This window comes from Nyctereutes procyonoides, unplaced genomic scaffold (genome assembly GCF_905146905.1).
Source record: "Nyctereutes procyonoides isolate TBG_1078 unplaced genomic scaffold, NYPRO_anot_genome, whole genome shotgun sequence".
Classification (NCBI taxonomy): Eukaryota; Metazoa; Chordata; class Mammalia; order Carnivora; family Canidae; genus Nyctereutes; species Nyctereutes procyonoides.
Window position 1 is genome coordinate 8,046,728 of NW_026575028.1, and position 15,580 is coordinate 8,062,307.

The following is a 15,580-nucleotide window of genomic DNA, read 5'->3' on the forward strand; positions in this document are numbered from 1 at the left end:
CCTGCATTGGGCTCCCTGTAGGGAGCCTGCTTCTGCCTCTGCCTATGTCTCTGCCTTTCTCTCTGTGTCATGAATAAATAAATGAAAAAATGAATAAATAAATGAAATCTTTTATAAAAAAAAGTCTGTTAATTTCATCTCCCCCCCATTTTTTAGGGAAAAAAATTAAAAATGTGAAATATTCAGAACAGTTGAAAATAAGATAACTCTCCCCTACCCCCTAGATTAAGAAACAAACATCTCGTATACAGTTGAAGAGGCTGGTATATTCCTTCCCCATGGCATTTCCGTCTTTCCCTTCTTGGAGGTCACTTTGGTGACTTTGATATTTATCAATCCCATGCCTATTTTTTATTTTACATACAGTGTGCATCTAAAGAGAACATACAATATAGTTTGCATGCTCTTTTTTTAATTTTTTATTTATTTATGATAGTCACAGAGAGAGAGAGAGAGGCGCAGCAACATAGGCAGAGGGAGAAGCAGGCTCCAAGCACCGGGAGCCCGATGTGGGATTCGATCCTGGGTCTCCAGGATCACGCCCTGGGCCAAAGGCAGGCGCCAAACCGCTGCGCCACCCAGGGATCCCAGTTTGCATGCTCTTAATATTAATGGCGTTACAGTGAATGGATAATTTTGCAGGTTGTTTTTATGGTTAATATCTTTATTGAGATATAGTCATGATTTTACATGTAGCTCTAATCCATTCATTGTATGATTATACCACATTTAATTTTTCAAAGTCAGGTTAAGGAATACTTGGATCATTTCCTATTTGTTTATTTTATGACAAACTTTGCTGCAGTGAGCATTCTCCTTTAAGCAAGAGTGAGAATTTCTCTAGGACTGTGACATCAAACTTTTTTTTTTTAACTGAGATCTTCTGTAAGAAACACATTGCTATCCAGTATACACATATATTTATACACTAGACACATACACATATAATACTTACACATACATATCCACATTACACGCTGCCATACTAGTGTGTGTTCTCTGATACTTTCTCCTCTATTTTAATTCACTAAAAATTGTTGATTAAGATCCACTAACTTGATATCAATATGTACCAATAGTTCGTGATCCTCATTGAAAAAAAGACTTCTCTAGTGTTTGTAATCAAGAGGGGAATTATGGGTTGTAGGTTATGCACGCCTTTAACTTTATTAGATTTTGCTGAAGTGTTTGGCTAGATGTTATTTCAGATTGTTACAAAATCTTATTTGCTGAATAAGTAAAATATATTTGTTAAAGCATCTAGTCAATTAGACCTTGTTTAAAAATGTAAAAACCTGTGGGACACCAGGGTGGTTGAGTGTCTGACTCTTGATTTCAGCTCAGGTCATGATCTCAGGATGGTGAAACTGAGCTCCAACTGTAGAGCTCTGTGCTCAGTGGGGAGTCTCCACTCTCTGCCTCTTGCCTTCTGCTCCTCCCCCTGCTTGTGCACATGTGCATGCTCTCTCAAATAAACAAACAAATAAACAAATCATTTTTAAAAATGCAGAAAGCTGTTTTTTCTTTGTGTTAATATGACTGGATAACATGTCTGGTCCTTCTTGCGCTGCTGGTGTTCCAAGAGAAGGGTGGGCATTGGACTGAGGCTGTGTCTCTGTTGACACAACAGGTGCCTATTTTCCTTTCCCCTCAAGTGTTTGGTCAGACACATTCTCTTCATTCTTCCTACTGCTCCAGTGCAGCACCTCTTTCCCCAGTTACAGTAACTGGTCTGGTGAGTGGAAGAGATTATATGGCCTCTCACTTTGTAATTAAACACACCGAGCGCTTACTAAGTCAGGGTCTGTGCTGGACCCTCAATACAAAGATGAATAAGAGACAATCCCTGCCCTCAAGAAGCTCTGTGCCTAGTGGGAAGAAAGATATGAAGAGATAATTATAAAACGAAGTGGGAGTGTTTGTATAGAAATAAACAAAACGTATTTGTGAGATCCTTCTTCTTTTCTTGCTACTTTTCCCTGTCCTTCCCTTCCCTCTACAGCAATCTCAAGATGTCTTTCTATTTTTCCCTTCCTCCCTTCTTTCCTTCCTTCCCATTGGCTCCTTGATCTCTGTCTATTATTATCAGTAGGGCTTCCCATCTTAGAACACCTTGGCTTTCTCTGTAGTACTGTCCTCTTTCCCTCCCTGCCATAATTTTGTGAAAATAATCTTACTTTCTCACCATGGCAGAGGTGGTGGTTGGTACTCACTCAATATCCATGCATGTGCTTATGATTTCTCAACTCCCTTGCAGTCAGCTTCGGACCCTGTGACTAGTTATGGCCAATGAACTATAAGCAGAAATGTACTGTCATTTCCTGGCCAAGGTAGTAAAGAGCCAGAGTGACTCCCAAATGTCTCTTTTCCCTTGCTATTGTAACCTTGCAGGGGCCATATGTTCTGTATGGTATTGCTATAAGGTAGGAGAAGGGGCTCCAGACTTGGCTTGAGTAAGAAATAAACCTTTGTGGTGTGTTTTTTTTAAAAGATTTTATTTATTTATTCATGAGAGGCAGAGAGAGAGAGAGAGAGAGAGAGAGATTGGCAGAGATGCAGGCAGAGGGAGAAGCAGGCTCCAGGATCACACCCTGGGCCAAAGGCAGCGCTAAACTGCTGAGCCACCCAGGCTGCCCACCTTTGTGATGTTAAACCCCAAGATTTAAAATTACTACTTCAACTTACCCCAATTAACACACTAACCCACCAGTCTTTATATGCATTAAAATTTGCTATTCATCTTCAACATTTATGAAACTAATCACCCAAAACCACCAACTACTTCTTAATAGTTACACTTACTTCCCTTGTCTGTCTCATATTTTTAATTTCCAAGACCTCTTTCTTAACGTTGGAATAACTTTTTTTTTTATTTTTTAAAGATTTTATTTTTAAGTAATCTCTACACCCAATGTGGGGCTCGTACTTACAACCCCAAGATCAAGAGTTGCATGCTCCCCTGACTGAGCCAGCCAGGTACTCCAGCATTCTTATTTTATGTATGCACACAATCTGTTAGCTTCCTGAGAGAACATAATTAAGAATTTTGGAGGAAGGTTTCTTCTTTTATTTATTTATATTTGTCATTGTCCTTTTATTCTCTACATTTTTCTTTTTCCTCTGGATTTTTGTTTTCTTTTTGTTTCTTTTGTCTCTTTTATGATGGTGACTGTCCTTTCATATACAAACTCGGAATTACAAAGTTGATTGGATATAGGGATGATTGGGTATATATATATATATTGTGTAGGGCTTGATGACCTAAAGTTATTGGGCTGGGAGCTCTCCTTTAGGTTGAGAAACTCCTACATGTCAGTATGTGGAGGGTTTATTCTTTAGGATTTTTCAGTTTCTTTAAAGGAACCTGACAGTTTTCTGCCAGAAAGGCATATACCTGTTTTTGCCTTCATAGCATGCCTACTGTTCCAGAGTTTCTCACATCCATATTCTCAGATTATAGCATCAGTTATCTGCCTGGTGCTGATGGGGTTGGGTATTTACCTAGCTGTGATTGGTGGAGGAGGGGGCCTGAGTCTAGGCTTCCAGTCCTCCGATTTTGGCTGCTGGCCAACTACTACTCTCTGCTGTATCATCTAGGCCCCTCCCCCCCATCTTCTTTCCATTGTCCAAAAATGTATTTAAATGTTTATCTGCTGGCACCTCTTCTTCCTTTTGTAACTAGCGTGTGGGGGCAGGGGGGTGTGCAAGAGCACCTGGTTCTGGGGGTCTCAAACAGCTACTGACCGCTGACAAAATCCAAAGGTACAGACATGAGTGGTGGTGAAATCAGAAAGGAATTTATTTCAGTGAGGCCAACACTAGGAAGATACAGACTATCTCAACGACTGTCTCCAAAGTGCTGAAACGACTTTGAGGCTTATATAAGACAAACGTGGGACAAGGGTTGGTGGATACATGTGGGTGAGCAGTAAAGCCCAGGTGAATCATTATCTTAGGGTCAATCATTATTTCAGGGTCTTGCTGGTTCAGGGTAATTCTTATTGCTTGAGGGCGTAGTTTGGTTCCCATTACAGGATATTTTGTTCACAGGTCTTTTGTCTGAATTAAGAGATAAGCTGGAAAGAAAAATTTAATCAGAAGATTTGAGGTCAAAATGAAAGTAGTTGAAGTCCTTTTTCACCTTCACTTTATCTTTATAGACTTATATCTTCCCCATCCTATCCTTTACTATTATTTTATTTTATTTTTATTTATTTTTTTAAAGATTTTATTATTATTTTTTTATGATAGTCACACACAGAGAGAGAGAGAGAGGCAGAGACATAGGCAGAGGGAGAAGCAGGCTCCATGCACCAGGAGCCTAACGTGAGATTCGATCCCGGGTCTCCAGGATCGCGCCCTGAGCCAAAGGCAGGCGCCAAACTGCTGCGCCACCCAGGGATCGCCCTTTACTATTATTTTAGTGGGATCTTAGGTAGGTCAAGCTGCCACCTTTATCAGCAGACTCCCTCTTTGATTTAAAAATATTTTTCTGGGGGGCCCAGGTAGCTTAGTTGGTTAAGCATCTGAATCTCAGTTTCAGCTCAGGTCATGATCTCATGGGTCACGGGATTGGGCCCTGTGTTGGGGGAGGGGGGTCCATGCTCAGCGGCGAGTCTGCTTGAAGATTCTGTCCTCTGCCCTCTCCACTTGATCTCTCTCTCTCAAATAAAAAAATATTTTTTTCTAAATGACCTTTAAAAAATATCTTTGAAGATTTATTTATTTATTTATTATTTATTTATTTAGCAAGTGAATAGGTAGGAGCAAGATGAGAGGGAGAGAGAGCATCAGAGCATCTCAAGCAGACTCTGTTGAGCCCCACATGGGGCTTGATCCCACAATCTACAGATCATGACCCGAGCCAAAATCTTTGACATCTTTGGTGCAAAAAGGTGGCTTTACTAAGCATAGGGACTTCTGGAAAACCCAGAGTACAGTGGCCTATACAGCCTGGGCAAAGCCATGGACAATTTAGAGCTGCATAGCCACAGGGTCCCATTAGGAGACAGTCATCTAATTCTGGGCTTCCTTTAACTGCAGTCAAGATATCAAGGGCTATTTACTTCTGGAGGTCCCTCTTGAATCTGTGTAATAAAAGATGGTCCATTGTTACTTTTTAGGGACCAAGGGGGTCCAAATCTAAGGATAGTTTCTCTTAGAAAAGATTTTGAGACCTCCATGGCCTTTTTACCCAAATCAGTAGGCTGATGTAAACCCTGTATTATTTACACTGGTTATTTTTGGGTATAAAGACTTTCCTCTCATTATTAACAAATCAGTCCTGCGCATTTTTGAATATCTTTATTCCTGGGCAATTGAATTTCTTGGTCTGAATAGACTGGATTTATGGACTTAATTGGAGTTAAGACTGGTAAAAGACTTAATATTTGTTTATTTTGTGCTGTCTACTTGGCTGCACGGCCTACTGAATTGTTTCTTTTAGATTCTAAGGTCATATCCTTTGATGGATCTGACATGAAGCCATTATAGTCACGGACTGTACCATAGTGAGCTTTGAGGCTTTTTCTATCAAGAGGACTGTTGAATCCTTGGCTAAAGGCTTCACTTGCAATTTTATATTATTAGACATGGCTTCCAAGGTTAAATATGACTAAGGAACAAAACCATCAAGAAGCCCTCTTTATTTGAGGTCCATACTTAATAATGTCCTAATGATAAGGAATCATTGGCAAGTGGGAGAAGACTTGTCTCAAGAGATAAGGGCATTCCCATGTGCATCATCCAATGCAATCATAAAGAAAGTGAGGTCATTCATTTTCTCCACAAGTCCGTAGTTAACCCTATAGAATGGGGTATGTTTTGGCTTTTAAGGAATGATTTTGTCATGCCTGACACACAGACTTGGTCAAGGTGTTAGCCAAGTTATACAATTGTTGGTGAATCAATCCCATTTTTCAGCTGTTCAAATAATCATGCCCTTAGGGTCCTGTTATTATCCCCACAGAATAACAAGCAAGAAGATTGTCTGTACATGAGCTATTGTGGCAATTTTTCTGAAGTTTACCTCAAGTTGTATAGCTTAGGTAAACAACACTCAAAGGCAATCAGAACTAGAATTTAACATCTGCAAAGGTGTGTTATTGAAACATAATTTTTCTCTTATTTCCAAAGGTAGCCAAATCAAGACTAATTTTTTTTTGCAAAACAAGTCCAGTTTTAACAAACTTGGCCTAATGATTTACATAAGCTTAGCAAGAATAGCAATTGGCCATATAGATCTTTTAAAATCTGCTCTGCTGGAAACTTTATAAGGAATATAGATTGAACTTTGGGTGGCCTCAGGTCCAGAAGCCAAGCCAAATAGTATAGTCAATATAATATCAGTGTTTTTTTATATTGATGCCTGCAATACTCATGGATTTGGGAAAATTCCTCTTCATGAGGTTCCCAAAGTATCCTGAGGTTCCTGCACCTGCCAGGAAGTGACATTCCTTACTCATCTGGTGAGGCTGCTGGGAACTCTGTAAGCAAGGTATCAGGCCAACAGTTCTAAGGGGCTTTATGGCTCCATGTTTCATAAAGTCAACCTTAGTTCCTTAAAGCTGTTTGGTCATATCTGAGTCTATGCATGTCTCTCTCAAATATGATATTCTAGTCAAGCCTTGATAAAATAACCAATGTTTCCAATGGTGTCCTGTTACAAGGAGAACAGATTCTTATTGAACTTATGCAGGTGACTATGATTGCTATGGAAGAAATAGTAATACTGAGACCTTTTGGATTTCAGAGGGTTCAGGTAGAGAGAATAAAATGCTTCAATTTGTTCACAAATGAATACTTTATCATGTTTCTGTAAGTTATAGATATCTTAAGAGAAAGTTTCCTTAATCTGGAAGAGTAAACATTAGAGAACCATCAATGTTTCAAACAAGAATCACAAAACTATCATCATCTCTTTAGTTCATTTAGTCCCATGTTACTAAATCTTGTTAAGTTGAAAGCAGCCTATCTCTGTTAAAAAGCAGAGCAGAGCAGCCTTTCAGTTAGTTCTGGGAATTCTTAGCCATTTCAGTTTTATGATCTTAAAGATATTGAGTACCTGTATTTGTCTTAAAAGTCCTTTATATTAACCGCCTTGAAGACGAAATTCATCTGGTAGGAGAATAAGAACAATTAGAAATGACAAAAACTCAGAAATGGACATTTTTAATGATCTGATGTGAGAGTTCATTATGATACAATTGACAGGGAAATTCAGTTATTTCTGTGACATGTAACACTTTAATAATCAGAGTATCTAGTGATGATGACCTTATACCAGAGTCTAACATGTCAAATAAATAACCTGATTAGTCAATGAGGCTTCATTCATGATTTAAATCTTGGGGAAGTTGTTAAAATCTTAGAACTTTTTAAAAGAATTTGTTTATTTATTTGAGATAAAGCAATAGAGAGAGCATGAGTGAAGGAGGGGAGCAGAGGGAGAGGGAGAAGCAGGCTCCCACTAAGCAGGAAGCCTGATGCAGGGGCTGATCCCAGGACCCCAGGATCATGATCTGGGCCAAAGGCAGACGCTTAAACTGACTGAACCACCCAGGTGCCCCAAAACCTTATAAAGTTTTAAAGCACATGCCTGAATAGGGTTAGGGAGCAACAAAGACCTGATAAAGGCAAAATATAGAAACTGTTTTTTCTTATCAGGCAAAGAGAAAACAACTGTTTACATTTTCCCATCAAGAGCAGACAATTCAAGAAAACGTTGTCTTTTTAACAGAGAAAATGCAGACTTTCAATCTTAGACTAGTATGCTTTTAAAATCCATTCATTTCAATCTTACTCCATCCTGACCATACATAAAATTCCTTTCCAACGTTTTCCCATCACAAATCTTCTACAACTTTCTTTTGCATTCAGATTTTGTCCCAAGCCATTTCTCTTTAAACAGCCAGTCTCATTTAGGGCAAAATTGCTTTCTTTTACTTTCAACAAAAATGTATTCCCATTCCTTATATCTTTCTTACACATACAGAGTTGCTTCTCTTATTTCCATCAGTCTAAATTACATTTAGCGGAATTTTGCACTCTTAGAAACCTTAGTTTCCAGAGAAAACTAAGTAGTAATCAGTTGTGAACTATTACACAAGAATTCTTTAGAAGGCAAATTTGTGAATCAGTTAAGCACAATGCATGTTTACCAACAGACTCAAATATCTTTAGTTTCTCTGCAATAAGAAGTCAAAAGCACAAACTGATGTCCAGTAATTAATGCCTTAACACTTTATCCTATTTGGAAAAGGCCTATATGTCCAATAAATTTAATCCATTTATCTTTCAAGCAAAACTTTAAAGTTACAGGTTACCAAAGACTTTGAAAACTATCTTACCAATTACTGATGAAAACTTTGAGACAGACAAGATTAACCATCATTTTAAGTCATATTTTTGCTAACAAATTGCAACAGAGATAATATGAGCTTATTTGACCTTCAGCAAACCTTGGTAGAATAAAATTTTCACATTTAGTGGTGATAACTTTAAAGACATGTCTATCTTAATTAAACTCAAAGACTTAAATTAGTTTAAATATTGAATATGTTCTACTTGGATCCATTTAAAAGTCAATCAATTTGTTCCCCATTGTAATTTTTTTTTCTTTTACCTGAGACACTGGTGGGGAAATCTGAAGTGGGCAGTGTTAAGTCCAGGGGTGCTCTTCTGGCTCCTTGACAGGGAGAGGAGAAAGAGCCATGGTGCAGTGGCACCAAGTATTGTACAGAAGCCAGTTATGCAGGCTACACCCAAGGCGGTACAGAAATAGGAAGAAGGGGAGGGGGAGGCAGAAGAGATGAGGTGTGGCCAGGAAGGCAGAGAAAAAGAGTTCCCGGTCTAAAAGTGATCAGCTCAGACAGAGGAGCAGACGCCATGTTTTTTTTCCACCAGAGCGGAAATGGGCAGTCCATGTTGGGCCAGAGAATACTGGGAATTTTCTTGACCATAGTGGGCTCCAATTATAGTCATTAACCCGGGAAATGAGGGAAAGCCCCCCCCCATCTATTAGGAGGAACAATGAAAGAATCAGCATCTCCTTTGCTAGGGATGGCCTGTGTTTCTTCCAGAAACCTGAGTTTGTTTGGAGGAGGCTTATTTAGATAATTATCATCCAATAGGTCAGGTGGGAGTGTACTAGCCTGGTTACTGACCAAACAATTCTACAAGAGGCCCTTAGGTCTGATCCCTGATCTAGAGCCCTGTTTCCTACAGAAGAGATCTAACCAATAGATCTACCAAGGCCATGCAGTGTTATAGGAGAAGAGTGGTTTCCTAAATTTTGCAATCTGAGTTGTATCCATTGGGTTAAAAGGCACCCCCAAAGGAAGAGTCCTTGGGACCTGAAGAAGAAACCTACTGGTGTCATGCTAGAGAAGGTCCATTACCAAAAATCCATCCTCCCACTCCGACTCCCCAGGTGGCATATGTCAGAGGTTCTGTGTGTCAAAGTGATTGGAGGTATCCCTCAAACAAAATCACTATTAATCATTAACCTGCCTTACCATGAAGGCATTCCTGCTGTAAAAGTCCCCATAGGAGGGATGCTAGCATCTCTCTTCTTCTCCATTGCGTCCTGGGCTATAGATGGGTACCTGGTGATTGGATGGAAATGCCCTACCATGTTGTCTCATGACCCCGAAGGCTGCCCTGCCATTAGGGTCGCACCTTATTTTTCCTTGCCTTCAAGAGCCTGCCATTTTTAACCCACGGGAAATACTAGAAACATTTTACAGGGGGGAAATTACCCAATTTTGTAGTTTGAGTATTACTAGAAGTCATTGACAGAAAACAAAAAGGATAGAAATCCATCATAGTTCTAAGTGACATTCCAATACATGTAGTCTTTACAGCCAACTTCTCTAGGAAATGGTCCCTGGTTGGGTTTTAATTCAATCGGGTATTGGTTTCAGCTGGCTCCCAGTGAAGTTCTCTTGGCCAGAAGCAACTAGACCAGGGATGTGATGGGAATCACATTAGACCAATGAGGAGGAAACCTCACACAGGAGTCTTAAGATTGACAGCATGGGTGCCTGGGTAGCTCGGTCGGTTGATCCTCTGACTTCAGCTCAGATCATGATCCCAGGGTCCTGAGGTTGAACACTGAGTTGGGCTCCCTGCAGACTGGGGAGTCTGCTTGTGGATTCGCTCTCCTTCTCCCCCTCCCCCTGCTCATACTCACTCTCATTCTTCCAAATAAATCAATAAGATCTTAAAAAAAAAAAAAAAGATTAGCAGCCATGCTAGTCACTTAGGTGGCTGTCCCATGCCCAAGACAGACAACTTTGTATAAGGACAGGAGAAAAAGAAAGGACATCAAGTTTCTGGGTCTTATTACCATTGTAGGCAGGGTATTCAATTCCAGCCAAAAAGCAAGCTTTCTCCTCCCTATAGAGTAGCCATGAGCTAGAGGATTGCAAGTTGAGCAATCTACATGCAAGTGTTCCAATAAGACCATACCCCTCAAAAAGCCCCTTGAAATGAAAGTAAAGGAAGAAAAGAGAAAGTCCTCACCACTGCTCAGAATCCACCTTGGGGGCCAAATGATATAGGAAAGATATTAGAGTTCGAAGTCGATGGCCAAGAAAGAATTCTTGAGACGTCTTTGGTACAAAAAGGTGATTTTATTAAAGCATAGGGACATGACCCATTAGCAGAAAGAACTGTCCTCAGGTCATGAGGAGTGGCCCATTATATACTTTCAGGTTGAGAGGGAGTTAGGGATAGCACATTTAGTGGTGATAAGTCTCTAAGGAATTTTGGAAGCAAGGTTTCCAGCTATTGTTGGGAAAAGGTCATTTATTACTGTCTAATAAAACCTTAGTTATCAGACCCTTCAGATGTATATCGGTGGCTCATATGCTTGGGGGATGATTGCCAACATATATCGTGGGGGTAGAGATAAAGGAAGTTTCCTAAGGAATTTTCTTTTAAAGATTTTATCTATTTATTTGAGGGGGGTGGGACGAAAGGGGGGAGAAGCAGACTCCCTGCTGAGCAGGGAGCCTGACATGGGGCTCCATTCCAGGACCTGAGATCATGACCTGAGCCAAAGGCAGATGCTTAACCCACTGAACCACCCAGGTCCCCCTCCAAAGGAATTTTTTTATGTTAAAGTAGACTTAAAGGATCCTGGGGGTCAGGCTAAGATTGCCTTTTACTCTTAGCAAAGTATTAACATAGAGGCAACTGAGTTTCTAGAGAAATGTCACTCTATGTGTTTTAAGGACTTATCAGTAGTAAGGAAATTAAAATTTTCTTTTGCCTTTGTTTCCCACATCAGAATGACTCAAACCTTCATTACTGAAGGATTTGGGCCAATAGTGTGGAGCAAGTCAAAAGGGCCCACAGTGACCACCAAGCTGAATGCATTAAGTGACCCATCTCAAAATAGACATAGGCCCTAACTAACCAATGGGCTACTTACAACCAGGCACAGTTACCAACAAAAAAAATAAAGGTGGGGGGGAGATTGCACTCATTCCCATACCTTCTCATTACACCCTATAACTGTGGTACCTCACCGCTACTTTGTGACAATGTATTCAATAAACTTCTATCTCCTTTGTTCTGTGTTGGGTGAATTCTTTCACCACCTGCACCTCTGGCCCCTACCCAACAGGAGTACCTAACATTTTGGTGGCCCCGTCTGATCAGGATATCCCACAATTAGTAATCCTGCCTGGTTTCAGTTGTCATTTTTCATTGACCTTAATCACACGGCATGGTAATACTAAGAGAAGCCTTAGGGCTCTCCTGTATTCCAGACATACTCTTCATTGCTTCCATTGTGCATCAGTTCAATTTCCCCTTGGTAGTCAAGATCAATCAGCCTAGCCAGGTCAGTATGTCCCTTCTTTGTTGATTTAGAGGCACTAGGAAATCCAAAGTGGCTGGTGGCAGTCTTAACTTCTAGTTCTGTGGAATCATTGTTTTGTCTCCAGGTAGAAGTCCTTCTCCCTCTGGAACTAAGACCTCCAGGTCGGCAGTGTATAAGGATGCAGGAATATGGAGCAAAAATTTTACTAGTGAGTTAGCAGGGTTAGTAGTGACTTGTGCCACTCCCATTTCCACTCTCTTGATTCCTGAATCGTGAATCTTGGCTATGAAAGAAAAAGCACTATATATTAGATAATGATTCAGAGTATGTGAAACCTTTTTCCCCCACCCTGCAAAATATTGTCACCTAGCTGATTCTGTAACTAAGTCTTTAAAAGGCCATCCCATCATTCTTTCAAGCCAGCTACTTCAGGATAGTGGAGAACATGATAAGACCAGTGAATTCCATGAGCATGGGCCCATTGTTATACTTCTTTAGCTATGAAGTGAGTTCCTTGATAAAAAGCAATGCTACTCATCCATAATGTTGAATAAGACATTCTGTAAGTTCGTGGGTGATAGTTTTGGCAGAAGCATTGTGTCTAGGGAAGGCAACTCTATACTCAAAGTGTTTCTTTGTAGTAAGAAGAAAATGCTGGCCCTTCCATGGTGGAAGTGATAGAATAAAATTAACTTGCCATAACCCTTGGGAAGGTGTCATGTTGGGAACTTAGTGTTGATTTCTGCTGTTGATTGTTTGTCATTCAGCAGTGGGTATAGGTAATGTGGGAAACAAAGGCAGAAGAAAATGCAGATAAAATTAAATGCCCTTATAACCTGCAGCCCATTGACAAATACTTGAAGTAGGTAGAGTATAATATTCCCAGGAAGCTCCCTACTGTCTTAATGTGAATACCTTGCTAGAGGAAAAAACAACTGTGGGTTGACAACAGCAAGGCCTCTGGTATCTGGTGAGTATTCTTTGGCAGATGAAAATCCTTTTGGAACTTCTCTTATCTTTACTTCCTCCAACCCCAACGTGTATAATCAGTTGCTCCTCACAATCCTGGGGCAGTAGCTCTTTCTGCCCACAGGCCCTGTCTCCATGTTTAAAAAAACCACTTTTTTTTTAAAGATTTTATTTATTTATTCATGAGAGACACAGAGAGAGGCAGAGACACAGGCAGAGGGAGAAGCAGGCTCCATGTGGGGACCTGATGCGGGACTCTATCCTGGGACCCTGGGATCATGCTCCGAGCCAAAGGCAGACGGTCAACTGCTGAGCCACCAGGCATCCCAGTAAAACCACTTTTTTGCACCAAAGATGTCTCAAGAATTCTTTCTTGGTCATTGCTACAGACCTTATCAACATTCCAAAACTACTCATAGCCGGTCAGCCTTGGGGAGTAGAGGTTCATGTTACTGAGCTCATGCATAATTTCTATCTTTGCCACCATGGCTACTTTGTTCATAAATCCATTGAGTGATGACAAGAATGACTGGGGAAGGAGGCTGACCGGTATCCACAGAGTCAGTTATTCTTTACTTTTGATCCTTAAAATCATCTCTTAATGAGGTCACCCTGTGGCAAGCATTCACATGGAACACAAATATCTTCATGTTTTTTTTTTTCCTATTCAGAGAGGTCTATCTCTTTCCAAAATTTCCTTGTCACCAATTTTCCAATATGTTCCTTATAAGTATCTGACTATTGGGATGCCTGGGTGGCTCAGTGGTTGAGCGTCTGCCTTTGGCCCAGGGCATGATCCTAGAGTCCTGGGATTGTGTCCCACATTGGGCTTCCTGCATGGAGCCTGCTTCTTTTTCTGCCTGTGTCTCTGCCTCTCTCTGTGTGTGTCTTTCATGAATAAATAAAATCTTAAAAAAAAGTATCTGACTACTCAATTAAACTTTTGTCTGTAGCCTATGAACTGGTATATGATTGCACATCTAGCCATTTCTCCTTCCAAGCCAAGTAGACAACCAGGTGCACTGATCTATATGTTGCCTTCAAAATCCAAAGAGGCCCACTAGGTGTCATACTTCTTTTTTTTGATTATGTGAGAAGCCAGATGTAGCTTATCCTTTACATTTGATGGGATGTCTCAAGATGTCCCACATCATTGGACCCTGAGAAATTTTACTGAGGAAAAACCTCCTGAAATTTTGTTGGATTTATGTCTTGCTCTCTGACATACAAACGTCTTATCAATAAGTCTAGAGTAGTGGCTTATTCTTGCTCATTAAATCCAATCAGCATAATGTTATCAATGAAATGGACAAGTATGATTATCTTGTGGAAAGGAAAGAGAATCAAGATCCTTGAGAGCATTATGATATAAAGTTAGAGTTGATATGTCTCTGAGGTAAGATAATGAAGGTTGAGTTGTTGGCCTTGTCAGCTAAAAGCAAACTGCTTCTGGCTGTCCTTACTAACTGATATTGAGAAAAAAAGTATGTGCCCGATTAATAGCTGCATATCAGGTACCATGGTGTCAGATAATAGAAAATATGTGTGTTGGTCTCTGCTCACAGTTCCTGGCACAGAGCTCCTAAAACCCTTATAACTTCCTAAGTGATAAGAACACTAGGAACATCTCTTGTTCTTTTTTTTTTCAATTTTTAAATTTTTTTTAAGAATATTTATTTATTTATGATAGAGAGAGAGAGAGAGAGAGAGAGAGAGAGGCAGAGACACAGGCAGAGGGAGAAGCAGGCTCCATGCAGGGAGCCTGACGTGGGATTCGATCCCGGGTCTCCAGGATCGCACCCTGGGCCAAAGGCAGGCGCCAAACCGCTGCGCCACCCAGGGATCCCCATCTCTTGTTCTAATATTGGTTTTTGACCTCTTTTCCTCACATAGGACTCCTGAAACCCTTATAATTTCCTGGGTGACAGGAATGTCTTTTGTTCTAATGATGGGCTCTTGGAGGACTCCTGGATGAGGGCTGGTCACAGGAAAGACCAAGCCATGACTAGAAGCTTGGAATTTTCAACTCCACATTCCCATCTCTTGGGAAGGGAGAAGGGCTGAAAATACAGTTAATCAATCATGCCTATATGATGAAGCCTTCATAATATCCCAACAGGATGGGATTCCAAGAACTTCCAGGTTGCTGAATATGTGGATGTTCTGGGAGAGTGGTGTACCACTTCCCACATGACTTTTCCTATGCATCTCTTCCATCTGATTGCTCCTAATTGTATCCTTTTATAATAAACCAGTGATCCAGTAAGGAAAAAAACCTCTTGAACAAGAAGATTTGATGAGCTTCTGGGTTGATAAACATATCCATATTTGAGGAGAGTGGTGCACTCCAGTTTCATGGATTCAGAAGCTCCCGCACTCAGGACTTCCAGCCCCTGCTCTATGTACCTTTTCATCTGGCTATTCATCTGTATTCTTTTTTTCTTTTTTTAAAGATTTTATTTATTCATGAGACACACACACACACACACACACACACACACAGAGGCAGAGACACAGGCAGAGGGAAAAGCAGGCTCTATGCAGGAAGCCTGACATGGGACTCGATCCTGAGTCTCCAGGATCAGGCCCCGAGCCAAAGGCAGAGCTAAACCGCTGAGCCACCAGGGCTGCCCCTCATCTGTATTCTTTATAATATTCTTCATAATGAACTGGTATTAAAAAGAAAATCACAGGCCCAACATGGCGTTACTTAAGTTAAGGCTTGAAGTCAGTAAAAGCAACACTTAATGTTTAAAACAGCTGCAGTTTCAACTCTCTAGA